At 43.4% G+C, this 27,367-nt stretch overlaps 1 long non-coding RNA gene across 2 annotated transcripts in view; it reads left to right on the top strand.

The window, feature by feature from the left end:
• Positions 1-27,367, top strand: part of LOC106497617 (uncharacterized) — a 77,760-nt gene that overhangs the window by 25,105 nt on the left and 25,288 nt on the right. For both annotated transcript variants that reach the window (XR_001294836.2, XR_001294835.2), the window contains exon 2: positions 24,623-24,741. This is a non-coding gene — a long non-coding RNA (uncharacterized lncRNA). The remainder of the gene's footprint in view (positions 1-24,622; positions 24,742-27,367) is intronic.

Genomic DNA, 27,367 nt, shown 5'->3' on the forward strand with positions numbered 1-27,367 from the left:
CCCTGAGGAATACGCCCAGCCAGGGCAACGTAGCCTCAGCTTGTTTTCTTGCTGTTCTGCCCAACGGGGAGAGCCCTCTGCACCAGTTTTGATCACTTCTCTTTTGTGAGTCAGTGAAATATTGGCACATGCTTCAATTTATGGGGAGGATTTTCCGATGCTGGGGCATGGAAAAGGTGGTGTCTTGCCTGTGTTTTTATCCCTCCTCCCTTTCCTTACTGACTGCGGGGTCACTGTTGTCTGGTTGAACGTACGCAGTGTGTGCACTATGTGAATCCACGCTTCCTTGGCAAAGGCACCTCATACAGAAAGCTCACTCCATAAATAACATGGGCTTTGCGTTTATTCTGCTCTGAAATGCTGTAAAAAATAAAAGGCTACCTATCAAAGTTGTTTGTCTAATAATGGAGGAAGGGGCCGATATTGTAAACACTGTCCAAATGAATTGTAGTAACCAGAATAAATGGTAGTTGCTGTTACTGCGCGCTGAGACTGAACTGAGGCCTTTCCAAATACATCACATGTGACTTTAATCCCTTCCAGAGCCCAGGTCTCTTCCAGGCTTGGAAATTTGATGCCCCGAGGTGCTAAGCCCCCACTATTGCTATTGAAACCAGTAGGGCAGCAGCCTGCTCAGCACCCCGCAAACCTGATGGGTCTGTTGCAAGCCTGGGCCTCCAGGCCTGATCCTGCACAGCATTTCTGTCTGCGCTCGGTTTTAGATGGGGAAGGAGCCCCTCAGGCAGAAGGACCGCGCACGCGCTAGGAGTTCGCGCGTATGTGGAGCTCACAGGAGCAGGGCCTGGGCCCGTCTTCGGTTTTTGTTTCCATGTTGTGGCTTTCTGGTGCGCCTTCCTCGTGGCTGCCTGCTCGAATAAGGCCGCGCTTGCCTATTTAAAATCGGTAGTTTATCTCCTGTTGGTGGGTAAATATTCTTGGCGCTGAACTTGTTAATAATAAACTGTGCCTGGGGTTTAAAGGAATGTGTTTACAACGTTTAGAAGAGACCATACAGGAGGAAGTTAAATTATATCCAGGAAAAAAATGGTTTGATGTGAAAGCTTAATCCGGCAGGTGCGGATGCTCATGCAAACCACCCCCCCCCCACCACCAAAAAAAAAAAGAATAGCGTCAATTCCTGAGCGAAACGGTGGGGCGGGGGAAGTAAACCCCCAGAGAACAGTGTTCCCGGCTATCAATACTTGCTCCCTGAGAGGGGGGCGGATGGCGCTTCGAGCAGCCCTTCGGACGCCCCCGCTGAAGGGCGAGCAAAGGAGCTCTGCTGAGGCGACGCTCCGACCGTCAGCAGCCGGCGACGACTTCCCCGCGCTGCGGCCGCGGCTCGCCTGGCTGCCCGCCGCCGCCCGCCTGGGCCTCCCCGGCCCCGCTGCCCTTGCCCGAGCAGCCGAGCAACGCCTCGGGTTGCGCATCGGGCCCGCGCCCAGACCCGTAATTATAATATCAGCTTTCTCCAAAGCGGGCTGACAGAATGGCAGCGGTAGCAGAGGTGACTCAGAGTTTAGTAAGTCTTAGGGGAAGTTTGCTGTCTCCTGCTGCTTTCTGTCCCACGGATTTGGCCTCCCTAATAAGCAGCACCGGCCACAGACGGTAGGAATCCTTTTCAATCACTATTAGCAACACTTCATTTCTGTCATATTTGACCCCTGGCAAGCTGCAGCCCAGCAAAGAGCATTCCAGGCAGAAAGTAGCCAGACATCCAGGATTTACTCTGTGACAAATGGCGTTTTTAAGGGCCCTTAGAAAACACTGAAACAAATTCACAGCAGGACTCTGGAAAGCCCTTTACCAGCCTCCAAAGGAGGTAAGGGAGGGTTTAGCATAGCCCTTGCATGGTGGCACCCCATCTTTACCTATTTCTTCTGTATGGCTTCGTGTTTCCCACAGGAAACTGTTGCTCCCTTTCGATTTCTTAAAAGCATGACAAGGTTATTTGTATTTTCTACTGAGAAGTTTCCTAATGCAGTAATGTCTTTCTGTCACCCAGAGATTTTCACTTCTAGGTCTTTCTGAGTAGTTCAGTATGAGGAACCCTGTTTTTACAGGGGAAAAAGTGAGACACAAGAAGGTCATTATGGCCACCAAGCCAAGTTCTAGTCTATGCCTGAATTTTAAAAGAGATTTCTCAGTTCATCAGGAAACTAAGACACTATTAAAATCCTGTTGGGGCCAGGAAAGATGGTTTGCCCTTTTTTTTTCTTGTTTCTTTTCTTGTGAAGCTAGTTGTGCATTTGAGACTATGTTGCAGACACCAGAATCCAGCTAATTCACTGTGGTAAGGGTCAAAAATGAGTGCAGCGTGAGCCTGGGAGAGGCAATCAGCTGGAGAAAAAGCTGTTGTGAGGCTGAGTAGAAGCCGAATAAATTCCCAGGAGAAGGCCATGCTGCTCCTCCTTAGACACTTGCAGCTCGGTAGTTCTGAGGCAAATCCTGGTTGCTCAGTGAGATCAGCAGGATGAAGATGAAACATTGCTCTGGCAAATGTAATGAATACATTAAAAAGCTAGAAGATATAGCAAGCCAGAAAAGCAAGGGCTTTTGATGCCACATACTCTTTCTAGTTGTTCTTCCTTCTTTATGTCCTCTCCCTAGTCTATGTTTGATGGAAAACGGCTTCCTTTGGCTGCTGGGTAGGGCTGTTCAGCAGCAACGATGGGCAGAGCAGCCCCGATCCACCAGCGTGCCTGGTGCCGAGCTGCGATGTAGGGCCGGTAGCCCTGCCCCAACCGGGAGAACTGCATTGTTTGCCCTTTCGGGACACTTTTCCGCAGCGCTCCCAGCTGGCGTTGGGGTGTATTTTGGAGGGTGTGTTGCAGCCACACCCAGCCTGCACCCACAGGCCTGCTGTCCCTCTGACCTGCGAGCCTCCTCGGGAGCTGGACCGAGGCCTGCCCTCCCTATTCAGTATATACTCAGAGTCCAATGCATCCTGCTGATGTGCTTCAGGGAGCTGTGCAGTCTCTTAGTGTCATGACTCCTGCGAGCAAGTTGGGGAGTGTGTTGGTGGCAGAGGACCCAAGGGAGGGCTGTGGACCCATGGCCGAGGCACCTTGCTTTTAGATCCAGAAGAAAAGAATTTACTCTAACCAGTCTGGTGTACTCGCCTTGCATGGTGCTTGCACGCTCATGCTTTTGATGATGCCACTCATGCTTTTGAAGAGTGAGTTTCACTGCAGGTCCTAGGCTTCTGTCTTCTGGCCAGCTCATGTGCTTCTCCACAAACCCCTTGTTGTCACACTGGACTTCCCAGCCGTCTAGCCAGCCTCCACAGGTACAGAAAATAGGTTGGGTGCGCTCAAGATTAGCACAGACTGACAAAGAGCTAACTACCATTTCAACGGCATAAGGGAGTTTGCCAGAGAGAGGTATTACGTAAATGAATACCTACAGGGTGCAAAAGTTGTATTCTCCAGTCAGGAATGCAATGGTAAGTGTATTTTAGAAGGCAGCCCAAAATGATTACCATTTTATTTGTGCACTTGCAATAAATAGGTACCTAGAAGAGAGAGGTTAAAAAGCCAGCAAGAATTGCTGCACATCTGTGTGTATTTTGGGGCCTGAAAGTGAGCATTCTCTAGAGTCTTTGATCCACAACTTGGCATTTTACTGGAGAAGGCTAAGCGAGACTGATCAAAAAAGAGCAGTGCGAAGAGGGACCAATTACTGCTTGCATCGTGCCATATGAGATTGTCTCCTAGACCTTGATATGCTCTTAGTATACTGAAAATAGCCTGGAAGGGTCGGCTTTCTTGCTGGGATTGTAAGCAGTAAATTGAAATTATTTTGGGGCCATCAAAATCTCCCTTAAAAGTACATGTAAGTTTTGGGTTGTCTTCTCCATTATGCCCTCTGTCGAGGAATACAGAGCAAGTGAACCTAGCACAGAGGAGCTGAAATCCTAGCAGGCGCTAATGGAGCCTGTTGGTCATGCTGGAGTGGATCAGTGAGCAGAGCCTGGATCAAATAACGTAGGCAGGCCTTGGTGATTTCAGCTCAGGCCGAAATCAGCCATCTAGCACCAAGTGCATAACCTACTACACCCCCCCACTTTACACCCTGCTCTTGCACCTCAGAGGCGGTAGGCCAATAAACTCATTTAAGCATCGCGGGCTGCCATCCTGGCCGAGGCACCCATTACCCAAGGCATTTCCCGGAACGGGTGTCTCTGCTGTGGGCCAGTCTCCTTGGTGGGCTGGGAGCTCACCCACCGCACACCTGCAATGCTGTGTTCGGCACAACGCGCAACCGTCCTTTGCATGGCCCCTATTGCAAAGCCTGGGAGATGCCTGCTCTTTCGGAGCTCAGGCAGCTCAATTCCACTCCCAGGAAAGGCAGGTTTTCCTTAATTCTTTTTGCTTTTTTCTCCTCCTTAATGCCCCTAATTAATCCTTTCCCTTTGCCAAAGGGCCTGGATTACTGAGCTTCCTCTGAGCCTGAAAGTACAGGATGCTTCTGAAATCCTGAGGCAATGTAATTAGTCAGATATATGGAGAGATGGAGTCCAGTTAAACTGTCAGCCGATACTGGAAATCTACAGTGGAGCCATGCTGATCTTACAGCATGTCAGGCAGAACTCCCTGTATGAGCCATTAAAAGCAGTAGGATCCTGCTGAGGAGCAGAGGTATGTCTTGTGCTTAATGTGTTGACCTGCGATTCGGGAGACAGAAGTCCCATTCCTGCTTCCCTGCCTCAGCCTTGCTTCCCGCCCTTAGGGCTGCCACTTACTCTCTGTGCCTTAATTGCCGAGTTTCTGTGTGCCTCTGTTGCTGTGCAGAGCTGATTTCATCAAGAGGGAAGATGCCTAACACAGCCGAGCCCTGTTCCTGATAGCTGCCTTCAATATATAAAGTATTGTGATTAGTGCGGATGGTTGGATATTTGTCCTTGACTTTGCTTCCTAGGATAACCCGCAGCGTTGTAGTATTTTGTGCTTCTGACTTGCTGCTGTGTTAATGTTTATTCCCATGGTTTGTTCCTTTTTTTGCATCGCTCAGTCTGTGCAAAAAGCCACATCTTGAAGTTTTCAATAATTGTCTGGTCTGCCCTGGGTTTGTATAAAGCTGGGTGGAGAAACAACGAGACAGGCTAGTGGTAAAAGGAAGGGAAGCAGAGGTGACTCAAAGTTTAGTAAGCCTTAGAGAAAGTTTACTGTCTCCCGTTGCTCTCCCTTCCACAGAATTGGCCCATCGAAAGCCAACCCTGGCCAGCAGCAGTGGGAATCCTTTTCAATCACCGTTAGCAACACTTTTATTTCCATCATACTTGACCACAGCAGGCTGCATCCCAGTGAAGAGCATTCCTTTCAGAGAGCCAGCAGACATTCAAGTGCAGCGGATTTACTGTGTGAAAATGGCATTTTTAGGGGCTTCTGAAAATGTTTAAGTGAATGCTCTTTTTCTTTTTTGTATTCTTTCTCACAGCTTGATTCTCTGCTTAGAAAACCCTGCTCGCTAAACAATTTTAGCGTTTCCTAAAGAAGTTTAAAAATTGGGTTAGTGTTTGAAATACAAGTGTCCTATTGCTACTATGAAATTACATGTTTCTTAAGGCCTGTAGGCTGGCAAAACTTAGGCTTGTAGCTGTTTTGTTGAGGGTGAATGAATTGGGGTTACTGACGCATATTTTTCAGTTGACAAAAGCATTCTGCGCAGTCTTCTAGTTTTTATGAAACTCTGTAATGTTTGCAAGGTTTCTTTGCTCTGACTAGCTCGACCGCATTCTGTAGGACAGTCCTATTGAAAAGAGCAAAAAGAAAGGTTTTTCCCAATTTGGCCCTGTTCTTAAAACTGTCCATATCTCCTTAATCAGGTGACTGATTTCAGGTCAGAGAGAGAGAACCAGCGAAGTGACTTACTTCAGCTGAAAGCATATTTGTTGAAGGGAACAAATAGAAATAAAGTCAGGCTCCATTACAAATCACGGTTAAAACACAATCACAAGGAGATGGTTAAATCCCAGTCACAACGCGGTCGAGTGGTAGGACTTCCCGGTGCCCCCAGACCAGATGAAAGTGGCTCTGGTTTTGTTTATTTCCCCATACAGAAGAGCCTGGGCTCATGCCAGTGCTGCCTGGAATCAAAGGGAATCTCTCCATCTTCTGCAGTGAATTATGTGATGGGCAATTATGTGCAAATAACTATAAAAATACAGGTTTTGTCAAGTTCCCGTAAAGTCCCTGTTTATATTCACAGACTTTTACTGTCTTCTTCCCTGAGGCCGGAGATTTCAGGAGCAGCTCGTGAACTTTGCACCCCTTGGTTTTTTTGCTCTTGGTTTCGAGGTCCTGCTGAGCAGAGGGAGCAGCATTGCCACGTGCCACTTCCACATGCCTTCACCTGCACCACCTCTCTTTGCCTCCCAGGTTAATCCCACCTCAATAAATTAATAGTCCAGTCACCAGCGACAATCTTTTCCAGTTTCCGGAGAGAAATAAGCACATTTAGGTGGTGTTTCAGCCCACCTACGGGGTGAATCATCTCCCGGAGAGCTTATAGCCCTCCATTGATTATGGAGCCTGGGTGCATCAGCCCCGAGCTGGGACTCCTCGGGTGAGAGCCGGTGGTTAGATGGGGCAAGTCGAGGCCTGCCGTGTCCCTGCTTGAAGCTGTCCGCCTCAAATCTGAGCGTGCAAAACAGCACAGGCACGTCTGACTTGGACCAGGGTGGAAGCGTAATGCAGACTGTAGCGCCAAAAGCACGCGCAGCGAGCCGTTCGCCACGTCGCTGCTGCTCTCGTGGACTTAGCGCAGCGACGCTTTGGGAGTCAGGCACGCCACTGGAATATTGGACCTTCTAATTGATCCCAGTCCTGACAAAGATAGGCTTGACATTACATACTATGTGATCACTGGCACAGCAGGGGCGTTTAGACAGAGGGGTTTGAGTGGTGTGTTCTTGAAAGACCTAATGGAAATCAAAGCTAAAATGTTGCCTCCAGGAGATTATGCTCCCCCACACATGCGGTCTGTTCTTTCTTATACCAAGAATATAGGGAATATTTAATGAACTGGATCTTAAGTGAGTATAGTGTGTTTCCCACTGCAACTATGTGGTCTCCATTAAATGCAATACTGTATTTTTGATGGGCAAGCAAATTGGTTTCTTTTGTTTGTTTTGTTTTGTTTTGCTGACATTAGCCAGGAGCTTAGATTTTCAATTTCCTACAGTAAATTGTGCTTGTCCAGTTTTGAAGAGTACAAAATAAAGGTATATAAATGTCTGTGTCAAGAGTGGCAATGTAGAAGATGGAGTTCAATAGTGCAGGTGGTGTTGGTTTTAATCTAGATTGAGGTGAATATTTACCTGACTGTCAGATATTTTGTTTTCAGAAATCACTGCCCTGCTAACAGTTCTCGGGTCCTTGTGGACTCCCTAATTATACTCACATACAGTAAAAAGGTATTTGGATTTTAATGCTGCATTTAAATGATTGAGTCATTCAAGTGCTCTACAGACAGTAAGTTAGGACTTCATTACAGGTTGGCTGATTCAGACCTGAGGTGAGGTGTGCTCAATAAACATGGGTTCATCTTGGGTTTGCCAAATAAAAGTGTTCTTTTGATGATTTTTTTCCAGTGTAATATCTGTTATTAGGATACAGGTGGGAAAGTGTTACTGAGAGTGTGTCTACTATTTTGGCAACAAAATCAGTAGCTGCTGGGTGCTGAGATGATTTGAAAGTGCAGCCAATGCAGTGTTGACAGTGATCAAACTGGAGATATTGCCGCTGTGTCAGCTGCCAAAGATACATAGTTAGAGCCTTCATACAAGGGGAATGAAGAAAATTCATAGTCCCATGACATTAAATAAAGAGAACAGCCAAAGTCCTTATTATATATTTCCTTTTTTCCATTTCTCTTGTATACAATTTTCTCCTCCTTTACATCTCTCTGGGTCAGGAAGGTTCTTGTTTAAAAGGTTTTGTAGGTGTTAGTAACAAAAGCAGCTAAACTTGAAGTCTGTTCCACCCAACCAGCTCCTCCTGCCGTAGACAGCTTTTCTTTCCTTTGAAACCCTCCAAAACTACTCTGAGCTAAATGTTTCATTTTTTAAAAATGAATCATCAATCATAACCCTCCTGGTAAGGAGAAAAGGATACTTCTGAACAATAACTACGAAATTTCCTTGGGGTGTCTGTTACTCTTCCTGTAGCAAATGTTCTATTTCTGCACGTACCTTTCCTTCTCACCATGTGTTGCCTCGTCTCCACGCTCCCTCGGCACAGGCTGCCCCCTCTCTCTTCCCACTTGCATCACATTCCCTGACTTTTATCCTTTCCATCTTGTTTCCGCGGGCCTAGTCTGGTACCACTGGAATTAATGGACATTTTGGCAGTTTCTCCGTCTGTAACAAAGCCGGATGCTGTCTGAGTGCTGCTGCACTTGGACCGATAGCAAAAGTATCAGGTTCCCCCTGAAACACCATCGTGCTGGTGCGCTACAGCAAAACCAGCACTGCTTTTGTCAGGCTAGCCAGGATGTGCATCATTACTAAAGAAGCAGCCAGGCTGGATGGAAAATTAAATCAAACTCTAAGATCCCGAGATGAATTGGAGATTGGCTTCCTCCCAGTGCTGTTGCTGAGGCTGAGACCTTTAGCAGACATATGCTGTGGGTGGGATGAGGGAAGAAGGGAGAAGATGGAGGAGAAAAAGTGGAAGCTGTAAATGCCCCGAGGCAAAAGCCTAGCTGTCCGTTTCTGTAGCGGTTTCTGGCTCCCTGGTAACCTCTTATCCTCTGCTAATGAACAAATACTCACTGTTCCCAATTTCTAGGGTGTTTTTTTCTTCTCTGCATAAGAGTATAAAAATCATCACTCTGTACTGATAGGGTAGTCTGGATTTTGAAACAGTCAATGATTAAAAAAGTTGTTAGGGAAACTTTACAAAAATATATAAAGAGTTTGTCACCTGCCTTCTCCTCACAGTGGAAAGTTGTTATGAAATCTCTTCTTGAATTGGTGGCGCAGGCTTCCCGTTTAGTTAAAACGAGGTTGTTTGAGTGAACCAGACAAGAAAAAGCAGCTTGGATATTGAAAAAAAGGAAATGGAGGTCGAGAGAGAGAGGAAGGATCACAAATCAGAGATTGGAAAAATGTCTGTATTTTGTCCTGGATTCATCCCCTGCAAGCACTTAAGTGATGCATTAGGAGGCCAGTAACCCTAAGCTTTCTCTTGTCCGTGGAAACCAAGAGGTGTCTCCAAAGGGCAGTTCTGCTCAGTAAAACCCGAGGCAGCCTGTCAGCATACTGTCTCTCTTCGTGGATGGTAAAGGAAGCAAATGGCAACTTGTTTTCTATTTTTGGCATTTCAAATGCCTAAGTTTGAATAGGATAAAATTGGTCCTGTATATATACAAAAGGGGGACAGTGCATACGAATGTGTGAGGATGCCAGCAAGAGAAAGGGGCATTAGATCAGACGATGCAGAGGAAGGAGCAGCACACGAACGAGCCCCTTTTGTGGGGCAAAGCAAAGTGAAAAATAAATGCCAGCCAGGAACAGATGAGACCAAGAGCTGGGGGCCTGGCAGGGCACCTTGGGGGGCAAAGGGGAGGAAATGTGGCGCAAGCATTCCTATGCTTGTGGCAGTGTTTGGTGCATAGTGATGGCAGGACAGGCACGAGGACATGTTGGAGGCTGAGAGGTAACATTGCATAGGAGGAGACTGCAGGGCTAGTGTGCTGGGGAATACGGCAGATAAACTGCGTCCAGGCACTGTTTCCGATGAACTCGACCTACTGGAGATTTTATGCTTAAAGGACCTCATTGACTGCCATTAATAATTTGCAGCAAAATTATACAAGCATCAAAATAACCTTTTTCATGTAAAAACAAACATAAACATTTTTATACTTTCTCTCACATATATATGTAGTACTGGCAGGGTCATAGCAATCCCTGAAAAGCAAGGGAATTTGTTTGCTAAGAGACCATTGCTCTTCCGTTTGTTTATTGCTTCATCTGATGCCATATGCTCTTCCCATGTCGCTGAGGTTTGTCTGTAAATCTTGTACCTTGTACCAAATTAAGACGACCATCTGTTGAAGAAAGGCTGTGTAAGGAGGTTTCCAGGAGTGGTGCGTTGATGAAACTGCCCCTGTTCTGTTATTTGAAGCCCTGTTTTGCCTGAAGAGAAGGGGGCAGGTTGGGTTTTCTGTTGAGCAACAGACAGCTCCAGTGAATCTGTAATTTCCAAATGTCTGTTGATTGAATTTGTGTATTAATGGTTATAAGGATCTTCCTCCTTAAGCTATAAATCACATTTTATGGTATTAATTCATGGGAAATGATTAGAGCATCCTAAATAGGTAAAGATTTACAGGTTTAATATTAGCTGTTTGACTGGCATCTCCTCTTGATGTCATAGTGCCGGAAGACTGATTGGAGTGAGTTCATTTTTATGGAGTTATTCTTCATTAATAACCTGTTTCTGACTCCATCAAACATGTGCAAGGGACACTGAGACAGTTATTTGTTCTGAATATGAGGGACTGTAGGTTAAATGTTTTCCTTTATTTCAGATCAGTTACAGTACTGTGATCTCTGTCTTAAGCAGCAACTCACTGCTGAGAGATGGGTGAAACAGGAAAGCAGTCGGGTTATATTCTTCACAACAATTTCTGAAACTTCAAGGAGACCTGAGGGAACAGAGACCTCGTAGATCAGTTCAGAAAACGTGTTCCCAGGTAAGACTCAGCATAGAAGAAACAAAATGCCATGGGAAGCAGTCTGTGAGTTAGCATTTGTGTATTGGAGAGGGTAGGGGCGACGCAAAGAGGATCAGAGACATAGTAATCGGATCTGGGAAGGGCCTGGATGACCAGGAGAACACACTTGACTTCTGCTGGTTTGAAATAGGAAGAGCTTTGTTGAATGACAGATTGAATGTCGGTCTCTCGGTGCCTAGATATACATAACATATATATGCTTAAGTCGCTAAGTATATTTCCACAGCAAGGAAGGCTGTGTTGGCATCTCAGCTCAATCTCCTGTTAAGAAGAAACATAACTTTAATGCAGTTGTATCTCAATGTTTAATCAGACATTTCAGACTAGTAATAAACAGAAGCTTGGGGGTACTTCCTTTTATTTTGATTCATTTTTCTTTTCTGAAAGGCACCACACCCTTTGACCTTATCAGAATGAAACACTCTTTTGATATCATATAAATCATATGCTTCCCACTGCTATTTAGTAAACAGTAAGATCTTGATACCATTCACTTCTCACGTTGCCCAAACCTTGTTGATTATGCCCCTTAGGAATGAGGTAGGACCTTTTGTTACCTGTCATGATGGAAGATGGATTAAATCAGTAGTTTCCAAATTGTGATCCGTAGATCACAGAAGCTCTGCAAAGATTTAGTTGATGCCGTGGATTTTGCATGCTTTAATTCAGCTGTTAAAACATGTTCCAAGAAGTTCAACATTCAGAAACACATCATCAGCTGGTATTGACTGGCAAAATTCGACAGGAGTTAGTGCAGTCATGCAGCCTCGCTCTGCCTGAAGAACTGTCCTTTTTCCTAGGCTTTGTTCAAACTACCTTTCCGTGGAAGCTGTCAGCAGTGTTGTTGCCACTGGAACAAATGGGAGGGAAACAGTCTTCATTATGATCTTTACTTAAAAGATGTATATGGTATAAAAAGTTCTAGACATTGCTGACTTTTTCTTCCAAGAAGCTGTTGTGAAAGTGAGTTATTACCACAGAAAAATAGAAGTATGGTACTGGATTTACATTTTAGAGGTGGTCCATGCACAGTGCCTGGAGGATCTTGTGAGGAGAAGTCACATCAAATAAGAAAGCCAATACTTAATGTTATTGTCATAAATAGAGGGGTTTAGCACTTTGACTCTATTCCAGTACTCTGACTCCATTCCAGAAGAATAAAGAACAAGTTTCAGAATGATTTTATTTTGCTTTGAAGGCTGTTCACTTACACTAAATTAAAAGAACTTTCATGTTCTGGTTAGAGAATTAGCTCAAAGAACACTTCAGTGCTATTTGCTCTTATTTTTTGAATTTTGTGTTCCAGAAACATATATGGTTCTTGCTAATGATCATAAGCATCGTCAGCCTCTCTGTTGCCATGCATAATGAAAGCCAGCATCGCAACAACACTGAGAAGAAGCTTTATTTACATAGCACAAAGGGAAACAATTTTTAAAAGGCCAACATTAATCATGGACATTGAAGCAAATCACAATAAATGTTTTTATTCTAGCCAAAGAACAGGCTTCTGATTCTGAGAATAATACTCCACTCGAAGCCAAGGAGGCACAGAGGGGCTTCTCCAGCAGCGTGCCATTAAACCTCCTTCTCAGTATAAGAAGACCTGGTTCTGACTGTACAGGACTGACTGTGTTTTATATACCTTGATGTCAATGAGAATTTTTCCATGATATCTACTCGCATCTCCCAGGTCCCCATCAATAAACCTTTGGGAAAAGCCTTTTCCTTACCCTACTTAGCAGTCAGCTTAACCTGATGCAATGTGAGGTGGAGCAGATAGCTGGACATTTCCTTCTCAAGCTGCTTCCTTCACAGTTCTGAAGAGAACACTGCTCCCATGTTGCTAATAATAGCAATGTAAATGCTTAAGTACAACAATTCTAACAACAGCTCCCGGGACGTCTTCCTGGTGGTTTCCTTCTGATATGATCTGTGGGTATTTACATTAAGATCTGTAACTCCTTGAAAAATGGATCAATATTGCAGCACTCCAGTCGCATTTGGTTTTCTTCTTCCATTTCCTAGCCTGTTGTTTTTCATACTCCTAGGGAAATCTCATCTGGCCTAGCACTGATCTTTTCAGCACTGCCCTTTAGTAGCTGCTGCCCATCCAATCAAAGCAGGGCAGAAGTTGCCAGGCTCTAGTGCTTCCTTGCTTTATTCCTAAGGGGATGTCCTTGCCTCTTCTTTCTTGGATGTTTTTTCTATACGCGTTTATGACTCTCTCTCTCTCTCTCTCTATTCCCCAAGATTGTGTTTGCTTGCAATTAGTGGAGCTTTTGAACAGATTTTGGCCAATGGTATATAGCTCAATAATCACCACTTTTCCACTCTTTTGCAGTCATTCTTTTGTGATGGGCAAATGTATTTCCCAAAATAATAATGTCCCTTGGCAGGTTTGATCTCATTCTCATAATATGAATGTTTATAGACAATGGACTCAATATGCCAGTTTACACAGATTTTGATTTTGCTTATCTACAGCCAAAGTTCTTGGCCCCTGGTGCACAACCAAACCATGTGTAAAAAGGTATTCAGCTCTGAATGAGATCACTAACATCTGTTGCTGCACATAACATTTAATCTTCAAACACCATCATTAACAACAAAAAACAGGCAGTTCAGAATGCAGAAGTGGAGAAATTTGGGCACTGAGAGAGAAAGCTTCAATTCCTCTTATTTGCCTGTTCCTTGGGTAGTTGTGGTCTCACTCAAAGCAGGTGCCAAAGGGTGGTAAATGAGAGAGAGACTGAAGCAGTCAAGAATGTTTGTTGATATTCACGTCCCTGAACATGGTGACTATCCTGTAGCTATGCTACGCTAGTCACCTACGACTGGCTAAAATGATCTTTGTGTGAGCAATTAGATTAAACGCTTCAGAAATCTCTCCTGACCAGGATCATTCTCCACTTTCCAAACACTCTTTGTCCATGAGTTTCTGATCTCAAGAGAGAAAACCGTCCGCAAGCTGTTGAACAACAGCTCACCACTTACTTATTCTGTAAGTGTGCCAGTGGCTGCTGTCTAGCTACTACAGTTGCTTGCAGGGGGGTGGGGAGCATGTTTTTTCTAAGAAGACAGGATAATAATTGCATCACAGAAGGATCCTGTTTCTAAGGACTAAAGCAAACAGATGTGATGTTTTAAGATATTGTTTGCATGGACCTTTCCCTGCAGGAGAGTTGGCAGAACCGACTGTGTCTACACCTCAGTCACTCCGGGCCTTAGTTTTATAGCCAAAGGCAGACTGTTTGAACAAACCATCAGAAGTTTGGGTTAATGTGCTTGCTTGTAACAAGGAGCAGGCACATGCTTGGTTTTGCCACCTGTAGTAAGTGGCAGTATCCTCTAGAAGAAGGTTAAGATGTACTGGTAGTGTCTTCAGTGTGTACCCTGAGATTTCGCGGAGCACCCTGAGATTTCCTACATCTGTTTACTATGTTGCATATTGGCAGGAATCGGGTTCTCAAATTACCTATGTAACTGCCTTTTTTTTTCAAGGGCTGGAGAGAGGACAACAATTTTTCCAGTAATCCCGCCTGAGAGCTAAATTGCAGGAGCACAAAAGGTCTCATATAGTCAAAAAAGATTCATGTAGCTGGCTTGGTGAAAAGGATGGCCAAGGTTGTCTGTGTTTAAAAAGCTGTTTAGTTCCTATGCCTTGCTTTGGTTGCATCTTCACAAAGTTTTGGTGTTCAGAGACTTTAGGCCTTTTAGATGTAGTTGCTGGTATATGTAATTATATTTCCCTTTTAATCCTTGCCTTTAGCCATTTGCAGCACTGTTTGTCTTCATGTTTGTGCTCTAACCTATATAGTCATAAACTATCTTAATTTTAGGACATTTTCTTGTTGGATTGAGCAATGTCTCAGATCTTTGTGCTGTGGCTAATGAGATTCATGCTGATTCATGCCTGCTTCCAATGTCTGCTAATATGCAGAGACTATCCCTGATGTTTGTAGTAAAATTAGCTTGTAATCATCATAATCATTCAAGTTCCTCTTGATAATCTGCAAATGCAGTTTTGAATCTTCTCTTCTTCTCAGTGTTCCTGAGATATGAAATATGATCACAATTTCCCAACTATCCTAAAGAATAGGAAGTCTGAGCCATCCCTACTAGGTGCCTTTTGCATTTGTCACTGAGATACATTTTGACAAATATGTATTTCTGCTCCCATCTCTGTCACTCAGATCTATGGTATCTCCTGGATCATGAGCTGAATGAAGTATCTGTGCTTTACAGAGTCTTTCAAAATGCTTGGACCCTGCCGTGGAGCTTTATCAGAAAGCTTGCAAAGAACCCAGCTTCTAGATATATGTATTTTTTCTCTTTGTAGATGGCAGATGGTCTTGGCATATTCACAGGCACTGCCCAAAGTGCCTGGAGTCTGATAGTGCCTGATAACCTCAGCAATCTGAATCAGACCCGTGTGTAGTCATGAATTCTTGATAACATCACCAAAACCTCACATATTCTCTTTACTGCTCTTCTTAATCATAAGAATTCTCTCATCATTCAGTGACTGCTCTCTCAGACATGTATTTGTTATGCTTCTCTGATATGTCTTGAAGCTATGCTGTTTTTTAAATACGGAAAAAATACTGTGGCAATGATAATGGCAATAACGTAAGAGACTGATGAAATAAAGTAAATTAAAGTTTAATGCCAGCAATGGAAGTTAGTTATGACATTTTGGTTATATTGTTCTGTCTCCTAGAGCTATAGTTCTGAGTCCTTGAGGAAGGAAAGGTTTATTGAATTTTGTTGTATAACGTTGTTGTTGTAAATGTACCTGCTGGTCTGGTGCTATTATGTTCCCCATCTCCTTGTCTGCTCTGAGTTTTCATTGACTCATAGATTTCACTGAAAGTTCATAGTCTTATATGGTCTATGAGTCGGTTCCATTAAACTGAAATCTGGTCTCCTGTCCTTTCCAAGAGTCATGGTGGTGAACCTGCACCAAGATTTCCTACATGATTTGCACCCCATCCTTGGTGTTACGCCCTAACGTTCCTTGCAATGAAACCAATGTTTGTCATATGGTCCTAAACACATAAATTGGCCCGATCTTTCCAAGTGGTTTGTGTGCCAAAGACTTCAGTTATGACTCTGAAATGGCCTAGGCCATAATGCCACAAGACGAGGTTATTTAACAGAAATCTGAAGTGTTTGGCCCATTCTGTCTACCAGTATGAGGCAGACAGGAATGAAATGCAGCCCTGGAAAGAGGATTCTCATGCAGATGACTCGCTGCAATCAAACACTTCGAGCAAACATGGCATCTAAATGTTATGGCTACAACTAATTAACTGTATTTATTATAGAGCCCATAGAAGTCTAGAAACTGTGAAGTTTAGAGAAAATGAAACTGGGCTTTCAAAATAATGCCAGGTTGCCCAGTGTTCTTTTTGGAAAACGAAACAAAACAAAACAAGAATTTCTTTGCCAAGTACACTGACTATGCTAAAATGCAAATGTTGGTGTATTTCAAAAAGGGAATTCAATCGTTGAATGCAAACTTGGTTTTCAAAAACTGAGATTCTGAAAATGTCAAGGTTTCAGACTGGAAAGTAGGATCATATGTACACAGTCTTTATTTAATCAATGGCCTTGACATCTTTACATTAAAATTTCCTCCAAAAAGTGCATTTTTCCTCACACTGAATTATGCCTAATTTACACACATACGGTACACTTACACACAAATAGACACACTTACAGTAAAGCTGCCACGTTTAGTTCCATTCCTGACTATATATATGCTTGTACTATATCTACACTATGTATAATAAATATATATTGATTTTTTTGTCACATGCATTACCAGTCCCTCAAAATTGCACACACCGTTTGAGCATACTTGCATAAAAATTGATATCACTAGAGATGTAGCAATACCTGTTCTTTATCAGGAGGGCAGGATAAGGTTCAGTAATCAAACAAATTCCTGAGTGAAAATAATGTGATCTTAAATCCAGTGGATGTATGGTAAGCAAATATAGTCCAGGGGTGCCTTACGCCAACAGAACAGGACGTGCATTCTTTGCACACTTATTTGGCTGTTTGTTAGTGGCACCACAAGACAAAATAAGCTAGAAAGGAGATGGACATATTCTGCTTTTACAGTGGGTGGGTGTCTAAAGGGGCAAATCGACCGCTGCACAACAAAAATAGTGCTTTTCGAAGTATTAGGAAGTAATCCCCACGTTTTTTCTCCACAAAAGCTACCGTTCTTCACGCAGAGCAGAGAAAATAGGTTGAGTAGGCAGAAGATTAGTGGCCTTAGGCACATCAACACAATGTATCGCAATCAATTTAAATGTCACATCTTGGAAATGCTTTTAAAGGACTGGCATCAAATGCCAGCAGTACACTGGCATGCTTTTTTTCTCATCGGGATGACGGTTCCTGCTGTTGGCAACTGCAGGCTTGCTCTGGGAGCCAGCATGCCTGTGAGCGAGGCAGAGGAGAGCCCAGGAGAGCATCCCGCTGCTCGCCAGCCAGCGTTTCGGCAGGGACGTCTGAAGAGCAGGACCATCTTTCCTCAGCCTGTCAGGGAGGGTGTTACCGCGGGGCCGCGTCCCGGCTCCCGGGGAGCCCCGCCAAGCACCTTCTGGCTCCCTCCCGGAGGAGAGGTGGGTAGGAGCCACGGCAGGGAAGCCCAGAGGAAGGGCTGCGGCCAAAACTGGAGAAATCAAATCTAGGTCTGAGCAGAGCACTTAACAGGCCAAATTTGAATCGTCACCAATTGCTCCTATTTAATGAGACCCTGTGGAAACCAGGACCTGACACTATAAATGTCCAAGAAGGGGAGCAGAACGGCTGGACGAGTGATTCACCAACTAGAATGATCAGTTGTGCGTGTGACACTTTGGGAGATAGCGGTGATTCAGTTCGTGAAAAGGGCGAGGTGTCATTTCATTTTTTTAGGGATGTAAGTTTGTAACTAATTTTTGTCTCTCCTTGCCAGCGTAACGGTTTGAATGTTAATTTAATTTTGCAGAATATCATTTATGTAAATGTAATTAGAAGGGAAACATGATCGGGAGATGCACAGCACCAAAGAAAATTTATTACTCCGAGGGGTATTGCTCTAATCATTCAACTGCAATATTGAGTTTCCCCAGATTTAATCTAAAAGCAATAAATTACCAAAGGCTAATGTCCTGCCCAAGAAAAAGCTGTCATGAACCCAAGTTTCTGTGGGGAAAAAATTCAACTTCATTTCAGCAACAGGCTCTCCTCGTTTACACATTCCTTTTATGATTCCAGTCAAGTCAAAGTAAAATGAATACAAATGTGAGAGCTCTGACACTTTCCCTGAATATGTATGCAGGGCTGTTGGTGATTGTAGTAATGAGCAATCCCAAATGCTGGGGCTCCGTTATCTCCGGCAGAACGGGGAACGCAATCCCGCAAAGATACGGCTATGCATTCTTCTCCCCACCTTTGCATGACCCCATGATTTAAGGCAACGCAAACTTGAGTCCAATTAATTCCAGTGTCCATATGCCGGTCTATTGCTAACGTACTGTAGTTTTGGTTCTCACGACGACAAAATGAATTAGAAGAAATGATCTGTCCTTTTACCTGACTCGGTTAGTGACTGTCAGTGCTGCGTGTGCAACCTATCTACTCCGTGAAAACCACTTTCTGTGCGTGGAAGTTTCCCTATTGCCAGTGCAGGCCTGTGTTTACTGCATGGACACTTTTGGAAAGTGGAATGAAAAACAAATGGAGAATCGAATAATAGTGTATGGTTACTTCTTTTTAAAGCCCGAATGTGTGTTTCCTTGGGAGTTCTGCTATGCAAGAAGCATCTCTCCACTTGATAAAATCTACAATTAAAATTTGTCAGCAAATAAACAACAGCTAGGCAAACTAAGAATTGTGAAATGCCTGCCTAATGTGTATGCTAAAACACCGTTAAGTGTTGGGGTTTTGTGGTGCAATTTAGAATGAAGGCTGATGCCAACATTACACTTCTCTAAGAAGGGGAGTAATTAGTACAGGAAATAGGTTTCTTATGTTTTATTTAGCCAAATTCACCTCTGGTTTAACTCCACTGTAGTCTGGAATACATTTGTTCTTATTTCCTGATGTTCCTCTGCACATTTCTTTAAAATGTGACCTTTGATTCACTGTGATTGTCTTTTATTTTAGGTAAGGGCCATAGCTCCTTTGCTGAATTGTTAGTATCAATTAAGTTGTAAGCCCGGGTTTCTTGGCTCACAAAATGAAACCCATCAGATGTGCAACAAGTTTTTACAGAGTGCAAATTGGCAGGTTTACAGATTCCCACAGCTGTGCATGGGACAAAGGGAGAAGTGCAGGGCTGCCGAATCAAAGGCACAGGGAAACAGAGCTATGGAAATCCCAGGGAAAAGGGCAAGGAGCAGCGAAAACCGCTGTAACTGTGCGAAGTAGGGGAGGAGGGCCTCAACAGCTGAGTTACTCATGTCCTTGTGGAGGAAGAATTAGTCTTAGGAGCAAGACTGAAAACAGTAGCTAGCAGTCGCGAGAATGAGAGGAAGTGACTGGGCTTGTTGGAACTTCGAAACAAGCTGGGGAGGCTCGGGACAGACTACTAACCAGCAAACGGTGGGAAAAAGTGAATCAAATTAGGATAAAAATTACTGAATTCAAATCAGAGTCTTCCTCCTCCTCCCAGCCGAGCTCCTGAGGTGAAGTCCAAGAGCTGCTTGTGAATGAGTCCAGCCGAGAGCTGAGGAGGTGTGTGCTAGGGTCCCATGCCGTGGTGGCACTCGTGATGTGGGAGGCAGCTGCCTCCTCCTCCTCCTTTGCTTAGCAACGTTTTCTCAGATTTCGGTGTCATTTCAGCCAACACAAAGATAAACTACAATTATTCCTCTGTGCCTCCACTGTCCTCAAAAGAAGGGAGGAAAAAAGATCATTAAATAGGTTCATAACAGCAGAAATCCTGGATCAGCTTCTGATCTATGGGACACTGGTGTAAAGCTGTTACAGTTGTAATACGGCATTTAGAGCGACCCATGGGTGTTTAGAGAGGCACAAATGTGTGCAACAGAACAGAGGACAAACTGCCGTGGGTGCATTTAATTAACAGCAAACATGTACGGTCCTAGTCACCTCATCCTCAATCAAATATAAGTGCAGCCCAGATCAGGATGACCTGAAAAATAAGCTCCAGGCCTCTACTACCTGATTGCATGGAGAATATCTCTCAGCTGAGGCTAGTTTCATGGCTTTTTGTGGGTAAATCAGTGGAGAATGACAAAACTGCAGAGCAACATTGGAAGAAGACTTATCTTAGTGATCTACGGTGTACACATATCACAAGATGTAGTGTTAAGAGACCTGAGAAACATTTTTTCATTTCACAAGATGTAATTGCTCTGGCTGCAACATAATGCTTAAGATTAAAAAAAAAAATTTTTTGCATAATGCATGAAGGGGAATCCTGCATCGTGGAAAATGTATTCAGATCCAACTGAAGACTACTGTTGTAAGATTCCCAAAGATACACACATGAAGATTTTACTAGCCAAAGAAGTCTTCCAAGATCATTATTATTTATTGCAGTTCCTATGTTATTCATTCCAATGAGATTTATAATTATAAACTGGTAATTAAAAAGACTCCACTATGTAATTCCATAGGAATTCCACTGTGATCTGACATTAATTAACAACCAATTATAAATTATGATATAGCTTTAAAGACACCGCTGTCTGAATTTGTGCTTTCAGTTACAATGACTCGGTAGAAGGAATTTCGCTTTTGTGAGCTGGAACCTTGTTCCAGATTGAGCATACTGCAGCGTGTGACGTGTGCGTTCCCATGCTGCAACAACTGCATGGATGGGCAGGTTGGACCTACGCAGAATTCGAGAGGATTTCCATCCTCGCCTTTCTCGTAAGCGTCTTCTGTCTCTCAGGATTTCAACCTTCTGTCATGCCGACAAGTGTGCACACTTTAATGCTTAGATTTTATCTGACTTGTTATGTTAATGGTACTGTTGTGATACATCACTTGCATGCCTGACACTAGCTCTCTCTCTGACTTTAATGTATATTCTCAGTAATGAGAGCAGATCGGAAAAAAGAGAAAAATAGTTACTGTCTCCAGGGAGAATCTCTGTGGGATAGAAGAGACCTGGTGCCAGGTTAAGGGTATGAACTGTCACAATTCTGGCATTATTCAGCCATCTGCGTTCAAGATCTGCTGTCTAATGGAATTTTGTATATCCCCAAAGTCTGACGGGTGGACTGCCACTTAGAGATATGTGGGTAATAAAATGCCTGCTACATGTGGATAATCAATAATAAACCTCTCTCTTTGCTTTTTTCTTCCTTCCTTTATTTATTTATTTATTTATTTGGACCACTCAGCCCACTAATCATCATTAAGCTTTTTAGGAGGGTAGAGAAGTGGGTTAATATCAAAATCCATTACTTGCAAAAGCACGTAGGGAACACGAGATGTAAAAAGAGACAGCAGATTCTTTTTGCATTGATAAAACCATGAGGTAAGTTTTCAAAGCCTTGCCCTGAAGATTAATTTCCACCATCTCCATTAAGCTTAATGAAAATCCCGTGCGCGTTTCTTAGCATTTCTGAGCGCGTTCCTCACTCGCCTCTTCACAGCTCCTCCCTCAGACCTGCTGCTGTTGCTCTGAGCAAGCCTCCTAGACCTCCCTCCTGAAGTTGTGGTCAACATTAGTGATGGACCTCACTTACGCGTAAGAGGAAGAGCATCTGAACGTCTGCTTGGAAATTTCCTGCCTTGCCTTCTCTTTATTGGGAGGCCTGAGCCGTGGGAAGCCAGCAGCGCTGCTGCGTCCGGGGGCTCACTGCGTGCCTTTGCGTAAGGCAGGCTTGGCTCTTCCCTGCCCTCTGCCCGGAAGGCAACGTAAGGGCCATGTGCATCCTTCAAACCGCAGTGAAGCCACCTCGTGTCACCATCAACTCACAGCCCGCAGCCTCCGATTTCTCCTAGGGGGACTTACGGGAGAAACGTGGTGGTGGGGAGAAGGGGGATAAAATGCAGGGGGAAGCTGGCTGCTGGGGAGTGCCGAAGTGCATAGTGACCTATGAGGAGGGAGAGGAAAGGGTCTCCTGTTAATGAAGAGTACAAAGAAATCCTCTTCCATGTGTGGGAGTGAAGAGTGACCCTTTCAGGAAGCCCATTAGACACCTCCACAGCCAGTGTTCAAAATAAAGCGACGCTGGTGTGAGCACAAAGTAGTGCAGGAAAGTAATAGCGGGACGGTTTTGTCAGCTGAACTTCCCAACACAGCCAGCTGGCTGATCTGAAAGAAATACGTCTCGAGTAGCAAGCTGTGCTTCTCATGACCTTTATAAATGTGATAACATGCGGCTGAACCAAACTGCAAGGCTTATCCGGTTATTGCTGGGGTCAAATGCTTTTTTTTTTTTCAGGAAAGGACTCTGCCCTTGGTGGTATCTGAGCTCGCCAATCATTCCTTGAGTGCGAAAGTCCATTTTTGGGCCTGCTACTGGCTGCTCATGCAAATGCACTCTCTTTGCAATCCTCACTGTTTCCCAAAGCTGGTGTAGTTGCGTGGATATAACCTTGTACAGCATTTATCTCTCTACTGTAATTTTCTGTTGTGTTTACAATAGGTTCCAGCACTGATCTATTGGAACTATGCTGTTATTTAAACTCAGACAAATCTGCAGTCCACCAACAGTCTTGACCGAGAGATAAGACCTGCCCTGTTGCTTGCCTCCACGTTAGTGTAAATGTACCCGTTCTCCTATAAAAGAGATAAGATTTCAGCTGGAAAATTCCCAGAAAAATCTTATCCTCCTACATTGCATCTAACTTCTTACCAGGACCTCTTGGAAGGACTTTGTTAGTTAGCTGGAGATGCGTCACAGAAAGCAAGGAACGGAAGGCAGTTCTGCTCTAAGGAAATGTGAGTTCCCTAGATCAGAGCAGAGTCAGTGGTAAGTCAGCCTAGCCCTACTAGACCCAAAGAGTATACATGAACTGAACTTGCTGCTTTTACTTGTAACTATTCCTAGGAGGAATTAAGTTTTTCTAGATCACATTTGTAATACTCCTGTGCTCTTTTGGTTCTCTGTCCAAATAAGATTTAGTGGAATTTGGAGAGCAGCTAGACACTGAAGATTTAAGAGAACCAGCATCGAAGCAGGGTTCATAGTAACCAGCATCCTGTCAGCAAATCCTAATGTTCTATATTTAACCTACTATTAAAATTATGTTTTGTTATTACTGCCTACCTTCAGCTCAGAAGTTTGGTTTCTGTAAGATTATAGAACAAGGCCAGCTCAGTTAAGTCTGTAAAATTTATCTCACTGCTTTCTTTTTAGCTCACTGTTGATCTGATGGCAGCTGAAAGGGCACATAAGAAAGATAGGTATTATATTTCAAGGTTATAAAAGTCTAAACTGCATCCAAAGTATGTTTTACTCCTAATAATGAGAACTGGATGAACAGCTTTTAAAAAAATATGAACCTGCCCCAACTACTTGGTTCAGAACTAACTGATCTAATGCAGTTTTCCAAGGAATAATTGATATTATATAATCATAACTGGCAGTTTATGTCATGAAAGTGACACTTGACACTTTCCTGCTAACCAGTTTAACATCATCAATTAAAACATCACTTGTGTAATGACATTTTAGTAACCAGTTTAATATCATAAATTATGACATCACCTTCTTTTATGGCATCAGGGTTGAAGAAAAGGCGCTGTATAAAAAAAGAAAAAGGGAAAAAAGGAGGAAACCTTAACATTTCCCCTCATTTTGTGCTAACAAAAGATAAGTATGTTTATAGCCCTGTGGTCACTGTCCTCATTAGGGAGGATGTGAGAGTTGAAAAGCTACAAACAAGTGTGAAATAAACAGTTCATAAGAATGTGCTTCAGGTTCGCAGAGACAACCTCACAGCAGACAGTAGTGTCCTTTGCGTAACACCAATGGAAATCATCCAGAAATGGAAAAGAAAGTATGGGTATGCTCGTGGAACCTGCTGAACTCAATTATAGTGCAGTAATATTTACCGAGACATGGTGTGAAAGTTCAAGATTGCGTCATTACCCACCAGTGGGTGTTCTTTTTCTTCATGGTCAATGGCTTTAAAGTAATCCTTTCTGTATTATTCTTCACAGAGTGGTCAAATTTGGATGCTGGAGTCTGGCATTTTACGTGTCAGGCTATTGCTGGCACTGGATTTTATTATGACTGCTTGTGATTTGAGTCCTGAGTTGGCAAATGGCTCCATTTAGTTGTACTTATCTGGTCTTCTAGAGCCAGCCATGGGCCAGATATGAACTGAGTTCAGACGATGCTCAGTTAAACAAAGGTCTGTGCAAATGGGTATCTTTGTAGGACTAACTGGAAGGAGTCAAATACACAGAGTGTCTTGTGTGTTTTCGGAGCTGGCTTTTTAAAGGCACGCAGCATCAGTTTCCCTCTCTTCCCACCAAGGTCAGTAAAAGCGTTATCAGTGACCTCAGCTGCAAGCAGCGCAAGTCACAGTCAAACATTTTCAAAATTCTTCCTGCAGATTTTTCTCTTGAAATTGAATTATTACCATATTAAGCTCTGCTTAACTCCACTGGGACTCTATCCTGAGATAATGCCCAGCGTGTCTTCAAGCTCTTATGCAGAAATTTAACCTTACACATGCAGATGGTCCCTGTGAAACCAGGTGCTTATCCCATGGCTGGCCTTCACTTCAGGTCTTTGGATTGCAAAATGGGGAAAGGGGAGATAATCCTAGATAGAAAGTCAAGTTCATATTTTAAAAACTGAACAACTGTTATATATTGACTGGGTCATAAGCATTTCCCTGAGTAATATGCAGAATAATTTCCCTGACTAATTCCCAGGTTGTAAATCAAGGATATGACAAATGGGTGCTGCATGCCATCTGAGGAACTGGTCTGTCCTCGATCAAGTGCCCAGTGCTCAAGAGGTGCCCAAGTGCTGATGCCAAGGTGATAAGTCGGTAGGTATGATAACACTTCTTAAATTACAGACAAAATTTTAAGCAAATCCATGTAAATTGTCAGTGCATATCTTAGTGGTCTCCTGAGGATGCCATGATTTACCTACTCTCTTTTCTCAACATTTTTTCAAAAGTTTTTTTTCCCCCATGAATATTTATGTCGATGCCTCATTTGCTGACTGAATTTCCACTCTGCTGGAATTATGCTTCCCCATAGTGCACCCAGGAAAGGTGAGCCGTTAGAGGTGAGGGAAAGACATTCCATGACCTTTAGGAAATAGCAAGTGGCACTAGATAAAACCTATTCTGAGAGGGGTTACTTATGGATTGGCTGGACATAATTACCAAAAAATTATTATCTCTCTGAAACAATTAACTTTTGGTAGATCAGACTTCCAAATCTCCAGAAGCTCTGAACTTTTGCAAATTGGCTTTGCCCATTGCCACTCGTAGGCAGTGAGTAATTCTTACAATAGGTGCAAGTGATAGATGCCGCATATTTCTAGTTATGGGTATGGACTTATTTACAGCTGGCATTTTTTTAAAGTGAGCTGTAAATGTTAAGGTGCTAGATTCAATGCTTATGAATGTGTTTCCTTGGTGATAAAGCTTTCACTAAGCACGTTATCTATCTATGCTATCTTATATGCAGACAAGAGATGATTCACACTGTATGTTATAGGTCTTGTGCTTTAAAATTGAATCCCCTATTGACTTATGGCTGAGAAACATAGAAATCAAATCCACAGCTGGTTCTTCTTAAAGTGAAGTTTTGGCAAAAGCAATGAAGGCTCTAATGCATTACAAAAGTGTGCATTTTTTAAAGTTGTTTCACTTCCTATTTTCTCTCCACAAAACTCCCTGAAGTTAGGAGTGCTCTTGCGTTTCTTCTTGCAGTTTCAGCAGAACATAGCCTTGCTTTAGCATGCCCCGCTACTGCCTATTAAATGCAAAGATGTTAGTTCATGGGGGTACACAGATTAAATAAATGAATACGTAGAATGAAAATCTCTCTTTCATAAAGTTGCAATTTAGCTACTGATGAAACAGTTGTGGTCAGACGTCTCTTCAGTGGAGGAATGGAAATGGATTTGGAAAAGGTGAGGCGGGACAGAGAGACTGGGCCAAACTGTTTTGCCCTGACAAATAATTTCATTGAAGTTAGAGAAATGCTGGCCCTGTTGGAGTCAATGGGAGTTTTACCATTCTTTCCGCTTAACCTGCATTTGTAGGTAAAATATGGAAGCGTTGGCCCATTGGATGTCTGTGGGTAGTTACGGCGTTCATTTCTGCTTTACTCCAGCCTTGTATAAAAGGATGCCCTTGCTTTTCGTCAGCTCCAGCGCTCAGGAGCGTAGAGTTGTTACGACACAGAACAGGTAGATGCAAAAGTTGTGAGGTAGCAGGAGCTCTCAGCGAGACACTGCTGATCAGGAATGCCAGATCCTAGCACACATGACACTTCTCGGGTTCTGAAACTGTAGACGGTAAAATGTTATGGGCTTTGAGTGACCTGAGTTCAAAATTGCCCGCTGTTAACAAAGACAATCCATGAAAAAGATAGGAATGGACCTGACTTATCCCAGGTTGTGCTCGCAGTTGCAGGCGCTGGCTTTTCTTCCCTTCCTCTTTGCACCACCATGAGTCCTGCAAACCCCCTCATTCCGCAGAAGTTGTCAAGGATTTGTTTGTTCAGATATGCATTTCTATTCAAATTCCCAGTTAAGTTCCTGTGGTTTACTTTTTTGACAGCTGCAGAGCGATGCCATAAACTGCAAACTGTTCTATTGCTGATGTTCTTCCCTTAATTTATATTAAGTTCATTCCATAACTCACTGCTGTCCTTACACATATAAAACTGTCTTACACATGTTCAATTCTTGAGTACAATTTTTTTTTTTCTTGAAAAGATAATTTTTTGAGGCTTCAGGTATAGTAAAGCAAATTCAAAAATCAGGAGGTCAAGCAGCATTGAATTTCTGATTACAGTGGAGAGAGAGGCTCTCTGACTCTACAGGTTGTAAAGCCGCTTGTTGCTTGCTTAGGAGGTATGAGCTGGATGTTGACATTTGCTACCCCTTTAGCAAGCTGTAGCCCAGACCATAGCAACTTACTTGTTGGAAAAATGGGCTTAGTAGTACGTGATAACACCCCACACAGGTCTGAGCTCTGCTTTTGGAACTGGCACAGTTTCTGGAGTCCCTAGATAAACTTGCATGTGTCATTTCCAAAAGTTCTTAAGAGCTGTCATTGACTTTGGAAAAACCGTAGAAATGGAGATGAAGCTACCAAACCACAGGACATCCCTACAGAAACCCAGATGGAGGCTACCAAGGTATAGACTGTAGGAACTGGTTTGTGTGCTCTCTACCACACGGGCACATGTCCTGTAAACTAATTTGGAGAAATCTATTTGTTGCTTGGTGGGCATGACTGGAAAGGTAAGGATCTTTTGCATCAACCTCCAAGTGGACCAACACCCTGCAGATGGCTCTGATTAGAGCCCAGAAGAGAGCAAGAAGGTGCAGCGCCTTCTACAACTGATATTGCTGCTTTTGGATTTGCTGCCATTATTGACTTGGCTTTGGGACAGTTTAGCTGTTGCCTAGATCCTGATTTTGGCATT

This window comes from Apteryx mantelli, chromosome 3 (assembly GCF_036417845.1).
Source record: "Apteryx mantelli isolate bAptMan1 chromosome 3, bAptMan1.hap1, whole genome shotgun sequence".
Lineage (NCBI taxonomy): Eukaryota > Metazoa > Chordata > Aves > Apterygiformes > Apterygidae > Apteryx > Apteryx mantelli.